We start from the raw sequence: 10,588 nt of genomic DNA on the forward strand, positions 1-10,588 counted from the left end.
TCATGAATTGAACAAAAACCTGTACTTAAAGTCTCCAGACATCCAGAAACTGAGAGAAAGGAAGCAAAAACTTGCAGAATTTAATTTTACTTACATAGGAAAACCTTTCACCCCTTGCATGACTGGTTGTTATTGTTCTCTGGCACCACATTTATGAACAGGTTCCTGAATGGGTTTTAATTATGGCTCTTAATCCTGGATGCATTCAATACACACATCAGAACTAAGCTACATGGGTACAGTATCCAGGAAGCTGTTCTGACTGTATTCAGGGATAAAGTCAAAAGTTGGGACAGACATTAGGTACAGGGATGAAGTCGCCAGTTAGGACACAAGCATCCCATTTTGGAGTGGTTTGAAACTTGGCTACTCCAATTCCAATCCAGCTGCCCACTAAGGTGTCTGGGAAGCAGGAGACAATGGTCCAAATTCTTGGGTTCTTGCCACCCATACAGGATACCTGGATGGAGTTCCAGGCATTTTGGGAGTGAGCCAGCAGACAGAAGATCTCTCTCTGTCTCTCCTTCTTTCTATCACTTACCTTTTCAAATAAATCAATAAACAAATCTTGGGGGGAAAATGTCAAAACCAATGGCAGAACTAGCTAATCCATTCACTGTATATTTAGTCAAGCTGGTAGAGAAATATGTTAGCTCTAAATTACATGCAACAGTGGCCCAGAACACCCACAACAGCGTGGTAGGAAGAGCAAGTCAGAGAAGTCCTTGAGGTAACAGATCTCAGAAATAATTAGTAAACAGCCATGGCTAAATAGGAGACCCATTCTCAGTGACTGCTGTTAACTGAATCTAATAACACACAACAAAACCAGGAAAAACTCCAACCTCCATCTGACACAGGCTCCTAAATAGGAGGCCGAAACAGGACGCTGAAAAGCCTCAAAAGAACTGGGAATACTAGGAAGGGGTCTAAGAACTTGAAGAGATCAGAAATCTGTAGCTAGTATTTCCTTTCCAAATGAGAAAAAAGAAGGAACAAAAAGCAGAACCTAGATTAAAGAGAAAAGGACCACAGGAGGAAGCAGAAAACACAATCTTAAAAAGTACCTGTGGGCCAGCGCCGCAGCTCAATAGGCTAATCCTCCACCTTGCGGTGCTGGCACACCGGGTTCTAGTCCCGGTCAGGGCACTGGATTCTGTCCCGGTTGCCCATCTTCCAGGCCAGCTCTCTGCTGTGGCCCGGGAAGGCAGTGGAGGATGGCCCAAGTGCTTGGGCCCTGCACCCCATGGGAGACCAGGAGAAGCACCTGGCTCCTGCCTTTGGATCAGCGCCGAGCGCCAGCCGCAGCACGCCAGCCGCGGCAGCCATTGGAGGGTGAACCAACGGCAAAAGGAAGACCTTTCTCTCTGTCTCTCTCTCTGTCTAACTCTGCCTGTCAAAAAAAAAAAAAAAAAAAAAAGTACCTGCGGATGTGATCCAGAGGGGCCAAATTTAGCAGTTTCTAGTAGTGAAAGCACAACCCGAAAGCCAAGCACCGGAAAGCAAAGGGCTGTGGAAGGAAGTCAGCTAACTCTCGAAGAGGCTCGCAAAGCTTCACACACAGAATGCTAGCTTTTTCCCTCTTGTCCAGGAAAAGCACACAGACATGAATAACATAAAATAAACATATAAAGACACTTTAACAAAAACGGTGAAAATGAGCAGCATAATTTCCCAACAAATATGCCTCTTAGAATCCTCTACTGCTACAGCAAAGGCCTTCTGCCCCTTCAACGGCTCAGTGACCCTAAGCTGGTTCAGGCTCACTTCTTTCAGCAGCCTGGTTTCCCATAATTCACTTTTAGAAGTTGCTAATTTTGGCATCTTTGAATGCCACTGCCAAGTACTTCTCAACTCTATGCTTTCTGCTCACCCCTGCAGTCCTTTACTGTTTAAACTAAATCTCTTTAGGCCGGCGCCGTGGCTCAGTAGGCTAATCCTCCGCCTTGCGGTGCCGGCACACCGGGTTCTAGTCCCGGTCGGGGCACCGATCCTGTCCCGGTTGCCCCTCTTCCAGGCCAGCTCTCTGCTGTGGCCAGGGAGTGCAGTGGAGGATGGCCCAAGTGTTTGGGCTCTGCACCCCAGGGGAGACCAGGAGAAGCACCTGGCTCCTGCCATTGGATCAGCGCGGTGCGCCGGCCGCAGCGCGCCTACTGCAGCGGCCATTGGAGGGTGAACCAACGGCAAAAAGGAAGACCTTTCTCTCTATCTCCCTCTACTGTCCACTCTGTCTGTCAAAAATTAAAAAAAAAAAAAAAAAAAAAAAAAAAACTAAATCTCTTTAAATAAATTCATCAGAAAAATACTGTCACAAAGCAGATTAAAACAGAAACACAACATAATTAAATGAACGTAAGATGACAACTTTTAATAAACAAAGCTATAAAAAGAACATAAAAGATAGAGCAACTGAATTAAGAAATGGTCACATAAAAGGAGAAAATGGACAGAAAACAATACAAACATGTCTTATTGGATATCTTAGTTTTGTTATAGTGTTTTTTTTTTTTTTTTAAAGATTGCAGTACCATAGACTTCAGAGGTATTTTGTTTAAATTAACAGCTTTCCTGGCTGTTGCACCTAGGGCACAGCATTAGGCTCAGCTTAAAATCTATACTCCCAGAGCCGCTGCTATGGTGTAGCAGGTAAAGCTGCCACCTGCAGTGCCAGCATCCCATATGGGCAAGTCCTTGGGCCCCAGCACCCGTGTGGGAAACCCAGAAGATTCTCCTGGCTCCTGGCTCCAGATTAGCCCAGCTCCAGCCATTACAGCCATTTGGGGAATAAACCAGTGGATGGAAGGCCTTTCTCTGTCTCTCCCTCTGCCTCTGTCTCTCTGTAACTCTGCGTTCCAAATAAATAAATCAATCTTAAAAAAAAAAAAAATTGGCCGGCGCTGTGGCTCAACAGGCTAATCCTCCGCCTTGCGGCGCCGGCACACAGGGTTCTAGTCCCGGTTGGGGCACCGATCCTGTCCCGGTTGCCCCTCTTCCAAGCCAGCTCTCTGCTGTGGCCAGGGAGTGCAGTGGAGGATGGCCCAAGTTCTTGGGCCCTGCACCCCATGGAAGACCAGGAGAAGCACCTGGCTCCTGCCATCGGAACAGCGCGGTGCGCCGGCCGCAGCGCGCTACCGCGGCGGCCATTGGAGGGTGAACCAACGGCAAAAGGAAGACCTTTCTCTCTGTCTCTCTCTCACTGTCCACTCTGCCTGTCAAAAATTAAAAAAAAAAAAAAAATTTATACTCCTGGGGACGGCAGAGTAGCATAGCTCATAAAGCCAATGTCTATAGTGCCAGCATCCCATATGGGTGCTGGCTCAAGTCCCAGATGCTCCGCTTCCCATCCAGCTCCCTGCTAATGTATCTGGGAAAGCAGGAGAACATGGCCCAGGTCTTTGGGCCCCTGTGCCTATGTGGGAGAAACCCTAGCTTTGGTCAGGCCCAGTCCTGGCCATTATGGGAGTGAACCAGTGGATTAAGATTTCTCTTTCTCTTCCTCTGTTTCTCTCTCTCTCTCTGTAACTCTGCCTTCCAAATAAAAATAAATCTTTAGGGGCTGGTACTGTGGCCTAACAGTTAAAGCTGCCATCTGTGATACCAGGTACCAGTTCGTGTCCTTGTTGCCGCCATCTGGGGAAGGAATCAGCAGATGGAAGATCACATTCTCTCCGCCTCTCCCTCTCTCACTGTAACTCTACATTTCAAATAATAAATAAAATCTTAAAAAAAAATAAAACTTTATATTCCCAGAGATCCAATCAGTCTGGGAAAGCTCTAGCTACATATCTCTGCCTATCAATAATCATAATCTATATCTTACCACAAAAGCCAGCATCTTAACTAATATAAAAACACTGGAGGTATTTCTATTGAATTCTAAATAAAAAGAACGATGCCACCTGCCCCAATTATTATTTACTAGTTATTATAAATGTCACAGCAAGTTAAGCAGAGAAAAAAATTAACATAGAAATCAGTAGGCTTCACATATGCTTATATCAAAAAATGACAACATTTAGAAATAAACTTAGTAAACAAACAGGGTTTAAAACCTCTGAAATTTTAAGACTCGAGAGAAACTAAAAGGAAATTACAATGAGTAAATACTTATCACATACATGAGTGGGAATATTTAATGTCATAAAGGTGTTCCTTTACCCTGCTTTTTTATAAATTTTATGCAATCTTCCCTAAAGGCTAGCATTGTGCTGTAGCAGTTAAGCCACTTTCTGCGACACTGGCAACTCATACAGGTACAAAGATTCCAGACTGCTCCACTTCTGATCCAGCTCCCTGCTAACGTGCCTGGAAAAGCAGTGGAAGATAATTCAAGTAACTGGGCCCCTGCCACCCACATTGGAGACCCGGATGGCATTCCAGGCTCCTGGGTTCAGCCTGGCACAGCTGTTACAGCCTGTTGGAGAGTGAACCAGATGGAAGATTTCTGTGTAATTCTGTCTTTCAAATAAATAAATAAATCTTTTTTTTTAAAAAAAAAAAAGAGTTTTTATTTATTTCAAAGGCAGAGCTACAAAGAGGAAGAGGCAGAGAGAAAAAGAGATCTTCATCCACTGGCTCACTCCCCAAATGGCCCCACCAGCCAGAGCTGGGCCAATCCAAAGCCACGAGCTTCTTCCAGATCCCCCACGTGGGTGCAGAGGTCCAAGGAGCTGGGCCATCCTCCACTGCATTCCCTGGCCATAGCAGAGAGCTGGATCAGAAGTGGAGCAGCTGGGACTTGAACCTGCTGTGCCACAGCACCGGCCCCAATAAATCTCTTAAAAAAAAGTTTTCTCCTTCTTTCTGGAACTTAAACAAGCTAATGCTAAACTTTACATATAAAAATAAGCAAGCAAGGACATCCAGGAAACTCTAAAAAAGATAAAGCAATAACAAGAGACTAGCTACAGCAGACATTAACACAATTATAAAACCTCAAGATAAATAGGAACACAGGCTTAAAAAAGATGGACAAAAATATAAAGTTCAAAAACAGAACAAATACATATGAGCGTTTATATGCTATCAAAACGTGCATTTTAAAATACCAAGCTCTTGGGGGTTGGTATTGTGGCTCACTTGGCTAATCCTCCACCTGCAGTGCCAGCATCCCATATGAGTGCCCGGTTCTAGTCCTAGTTGTTCCTCTTCCAGTCTAGCTCTCTGCTGTGGCTGGGGAGGGCAGTGGAGGATGGCCCAAGTGCTTGGGCGCCTGCACCTGCGTGGGAGACCAGGAGGAAGCACCTGGCTCCTGATCGGCGTAGCTCCGGCCATAGCGGCCATTTGGGGGGGGTGAACCAACGGAAGGAAGACGTTTCTCTCTTTCTCTCTAACTCTGTCAAATAAAAAAAATTTAATAAAAAATAACAAGCTCTTTTAATGGTGTTAAAACTGAGAACCGGGGGACCAGTGCTGTGGTGTAGCAGATAAAGACACTGCCTGCAGTGCTGGCATCCCACATGGGTGCCAGTTCAAATCCCAGCTGCTCTACTTCCAATCCAGCTTTCTGCCGTGGCTTGGGAAAGCAGCAGCAGCAGACGGCCCAAGTCCTTGGGCCCCTGCACCTGCATGGAAGACCTGTAAGAAACTCCTGGCTTCAATTGGCCCAGCTCTAGCCATTGCAGCCACTTGGGGAGTGAACCAGATGGACGAGACCTCTCTCTCTGCCTCTCTGTAACTCTGCCTTTGAAAAAAAAAACACACACACACACACACAACAAGAAGGGGGCTGACACTGCACAGTGAATTAAGCCTCTGCCTGCACCAGATGGAACAACAGCTGTTCTACCTGATCTAGCTCCCTGCTTACGGGCCTGGAAAAGTAATGGAAGATGGTTCAAGTGCTTGGGCACTTAAATTCTACCTACTGGGTCCGGCACTGTGGCACAGTGGGTTAATGCCCTGGCCTGAAGCGCCGGCATCCCATATGGGCGCTGCTCCATTTCCAATCCAGCTCTCTGCTATGGCCTGGGAAAGCAGTAGAAGATGGTCCAAGTCCTTGGGCCCCTACACCCGCATGGGAGACCAAGATGAAGCTCCTGGCTCCAGATTGGTGCAGCTCCAGCCATTGTGGCCATGTGGGGAACCAATCAGCGGATGTCAGCGGATGGGAAGATTTCTCTCTCTCTCTGCCTCGCCTCTCTCTGTGTAACTCTGACTTTCAAATAAATAAATCTTAAAACCGTATTTACTGGCTGGCGCCGCAGCTCAATAGGCTAATCTTCCGCTGGGTTCTAGTCCCGGTCGGGGCGCCAGATTCTGCCCCGGTTGCCCCTCTTCCAGGCCAGCTCTCTGCTGTGGCCAGGGAGTGCAGTGGAGGATGGCCCAGGTGCTTGGGCCCTGCAACCGCATGGGAGACCAGGAGAAGCACCTGGCTCCTGGCTTCAGATCAGTGCGGTGCGCCAGCCACAGCGCGCCAGCCATGGTGGCCATTGAGGGGTGAACCAATGGAAAAGGAAGACCATTCTGTCTCTCTCTCTCACTGTCCACTCTGCCTGTCAAAAACAAAACAAAACACCAAAAAAAACATATTTACTTGGGACAAAGAATTTGATTGGAGAGAAGCAGGATGAAGTTCCTTTGAGATATATTTTTGTTGAATCATAAAAACAGACTACTTGTTTTTAGAGTAAGCAAATCCATTCCTTAGCTTGAAAACAAATTGAAATAAATAAACCTAATGAGACTAACTCGGTAACATAATTCAGACAAAGAACTTTGACCACACACCTTCAGTGAGATACATTCCAACAACAAAATAGCTACATGTATTATTAAATGTTACAGACATTTTGACAAGATAAGGTTAATAGTATCAGTATTGTTTGTTTGAAATCATTCTCTTTATTACAGGATTAAGCAAGAAAGTATTTATTTATGCCAACTTGTTTCAAAATTTTTATTATAAAATACAAACTAAGAACTAGGAAATTAAGTAAAAATACTCTGTAATTTAAGCTGGATTAGAAATATTAATGGAGGCTCATAACTTCAAAAGATGAATTTTCGGCCGGCGCCGCGGCTCACTAGGCTAATCCTCCGCCTTGCGGCGCCGGCACACCGGGTTCTAGTCCCGGTCGGGGCACCGGTGCTGTCCCGGATGCCCCTCTTCCAGGCCAACTCTCTGCTGTGGCCAGGGAGTGCAGTGGAGGATGGCCCAAGTGCTTGGGCCCTGCACCCCATGGGAGAACAGGATAAGCACCTGGCTCCTGCCATCGGATCAGCGCGGTGCGCCAGCCGCAGCGCGCCAACCGCGGCGGCCATTGGAGGGTGAACCAATGGCAAAAGGAAGACCTTTCTCTCTGTCTCTCTCTCACTGTCCAATCTGCCTGTCAAAAAAAAAAAAAAAAAGATGAATTTTCTAGCTCTGCCATTTAAAATGGCCTTGAAACACTCTTACCCCAGGGGAACAAGCACCCTCTAGATCTTTGTCTCTATTACTATCCTTTAATAAAAAGAATCAAAGCTCCTTGGAGACAGGATCAATTCCAGGTCTGAGAGGGAAGCTACAAGGTGGGATTGCAGTACAAGAAACCTTTCAATAAATGTCAAGCCAAAATAAGAACAATTGACTTGAAGAATGTCCACAGGCTAAAACCATAACACAAACATCCACCCAAAAAGAAAAAAAAAGCTTACAAACGAAAAATTCAGAAGACATTTGATTAACATGTGAGTTAACAATCTACTAAATGTACAAGGAATGAAAAGACAGCCCAGGGGGCTGGTGTTGTGGCATAGCAAGTAAAGCTGCCACCTGCAATTCTACATCCCAAATGGGCTCGATTGGAGTCCCTGCTACTCTACTCCACTTCTTTTTTTTTTTTTTTTTAATTATTTTTGACAGGCAGAGTGGACAGTGAGAGAGAGAGACAGAGAGAAAGGTCTTCCTTTTGCCGTTGGTTCACCCTCCAATGGCCGCTGCGGCTGGTGCATCTCGCTGATCCGAAGCCAGGAGCCAGGTGCTTCTCCTGGTCTCCCATGGGATGCAGGGCCCAAGCACTTGGGCCATCCTCCACTGCCTTCCTGGGCCACAGCAGAGAGCTGGCCTGGAAGAGGGGCAACCGGGACAGAATCCGGCGCCCCGACCGGGACTAGAACCTGGTGTGCCGGCGCCGCTAGGCGGAGGATTAGTCTGTTGAGCCACGGCGCTGGCTCTACTCCACTTTTGATCCTGCTCCATGCTAATTGCCTGGGGAAAGCAGCAGAAGATGGCCCAAATAAAGTTACCAGCTCCAGCCAGGGGATTGAGACCATTTGGTGAGCGAACCAGCGGATTAGAGACCTACTACCTCTCCCTCGCCCTCGGTAACTCTTTCAAATAAAAATAAATAATTTTTTTAAAAAGTGACACTTTGAACTAATTTTAAAAATCAGGGCCAAGTATTCAGTTAAGACGCTCCTTGAACTCCCACAAACCATACCCAGGTGCCAGGGTTCAAGTCAGATGGGGCCGGCACTGTGGCACAGGTTAATCCTCCACTTGCGGCGCCGGCATCCCATATGGGTGGTTCGAGTCCCAGCTGCTCCACCTCTCTGCTGTGGCCTGGGAAAGGTAGCAGAAGATGGCCCCAGTCCTTGGGCCTCTGCACCCACGTGGGAGACTGGGAGGAAGCATCTGGCTCCTGGCTTTGGATTGGTGCAGCTCCAGCCGTTGTAGCCATTTGGGGATGAACCAACAAAACAGACCCTTTCTCTGTCTCTCCCTCTTACTGTCTGTAACTCTACCTCTCAAATAAAATCTTAAAAAAAAAAAAAATGCACACCCTAGGACACATAGACAGGGCTCAAGTACTAGCCCAGCCAAGCCTAGCCTTCAGGGCATTCAGGGAGTAAGCCAGTTAAAAAACAATTTAAGAATGTTTGTCCACTCTATTTGTCTTTAGACCGTTTAAATACATTTTTAAAGTAAAAAGGTATTTGCCTTTGCCCTGTGTATTCCAGTATTCTCTCTCACAACAGAGACAGCCAGTTTCAATAGAAACACAACGATAAATTTCTATTACCGCACATTGTGCAGCACCTTACTTTTTTCATTTAATTATACATTTTTAGTGTCAGCGTCACCACTATAGAAAGCTTCCTCCTCCTCCTTTGGTAGAGTGCATTATTGTTGTACATAGTTATTAGAACCAATCTAGCTGGCTCCGCGGCTCAACAGGCTAATCCTCCGCCTTGCGGCGCCGGCACACTGCATTCTAGTCCCGGTTGCCCCTCTTCCAGGCCAGCTCTCTGCTGCGGCCATTGGAGGGTGTATAAAATCCACTTACCTAATTACAAAAGAAAAAAAAACCTGTCAATGCTTTTTTTTTTTTTGTATTAAACCAATTTACTCTTTAATGTAATGCCGTTGTTCAGATCTCAAGCCTCTAAGCAGTAGTACTTACAAAGTTCCAAAGTTTTGCACATTTCTTCCGTATACTCCCCAACACGTTATCTCTTTATTGCTATTAGAGTGGCTTTTTCCAATTACTTAATTTACCTGCCAAAAGCCATAAGGATATTGATTTGCAGATCTTACTCTGCTACACTTTAGTCTTTTTAACTCTTTTATTATTTAAAGCTTTATTATTTAAAAGAGGACTGCAAGGAAAGTCTTTCGAAAAAGCACCCAAGCAGACACAGTCCGTCTTCTCCATTACAATCACAAAATTCATGTAAATTGAGAACATCTCCACTTACTAAGGAGTCAGATCACCTAGTATCCAGTGTAGACTCGTGGATAAATATCTCAACAATTAATGTTTCTCCAAAAAATAAAGATAATTATGGCAACCTAGAACCCCCGAATCCCTCCCCTAACCCTGGGCTCCCAGCGTTAAATGACAACGTTTTTTAAAGTATAACGCTAAGTAATATAAAAATGTAAAAAGAAAAAAAAAAAAAAAGTACGTCGCTAGTCTAAGGCTTTGCCTAGCAAACCTTATTAAAGTAGATTAGGGAAGCTGGGACATTAAAAAGCAGGCACCCAATAACAAAAAATTCCTTTGAAAATATTGTTTCCAAAAAGGATTAAGAAAGAAACCACGGAGACTCGCATTCTCCCCAAATCAAAAAGAAATGAGCCTTATCTAAAAATTCTTTTTAAAAACAATTCATCGCCAGCCTTCTCCTCCCTCTGCAAATTTTCAAGTAAACCAGACGCTCCAGGAAAATGGCACCGTTATAATTATCAGCACTTTCGACACGGGAAGCGCGGCTCCGACACCGCACTTCAGCGCCAGACTCCATATTTCCACGTTCGGCGCAACCACACATAATCCCGCACCCACAGTTGCGCATCTACTCAACAATTCCAAACAACAGGTCAAACTCTGCGGTCAAACTCAGGGTCACACACACTCGAACCCGCCTCGCAGGCCTCCACCTCCGCCCCACACACAGGCCAAGCGCTCTTAAACCCACTCCCCACCCTCGCGCTGCGCCCCTGGAAATCCAGAATCCTCCCCTTCGACCTCCCCGGCCCGACCGACCCGAGAGGCCCAGAGCCCACCTCCTACTTTCGCGCCACGTGGACCCGAGGGCCGTACTGACCCGCGGACAAAGACCAAAATGTCCACTCGGTGCGCCGCGCCTGCGCACTCCGAGG

General features: G+C 46.2%; 1 protein-coding gene across 5 annotated transcripts in view; it reads right to left on the minus strand.

Moving 5' to 3' along the window:
• Nucleotides 1-10,587, minus strand: part of ZNF146 (zinc finger protein 146) — a 59,952-nt gene extending 49,365 nt beyond the window's left edge. For 3 of the 5 annotated variants that reach the window (XR_009864410.1, XR_009864409.1, XM_062176245.1), the window contains exon 1: nt 10,493-10,587. The gene's annotated coding sequence lies outside the window, so the exon portion shown is untranslated. The remainder of the gene's footprint in view (nt 1-10,492) is intronic. The other 2 variants (XM_062176247.1, XM_062176246.1) reach the window with 2 other exon arrangements.
• Nucleotide 10,588: the final 1 nt, after the last annotated feature.

This window comes from Lepus europaeus, chromosome 19 (genome assembly GCF_033115175.1).
Source record: "Lepus europaeus isolate LE1 chromosome 19, mLepTim1.pri, whole genome shotgun sequence".
In the NCBI taxonomy this organism is placed as follows: domain Eukaryota; kingdom Metazoa; phylum Chordata; class Mammalia; order Lagomorpha; family Leporidae; genus Lepus; species Lepus europaeus.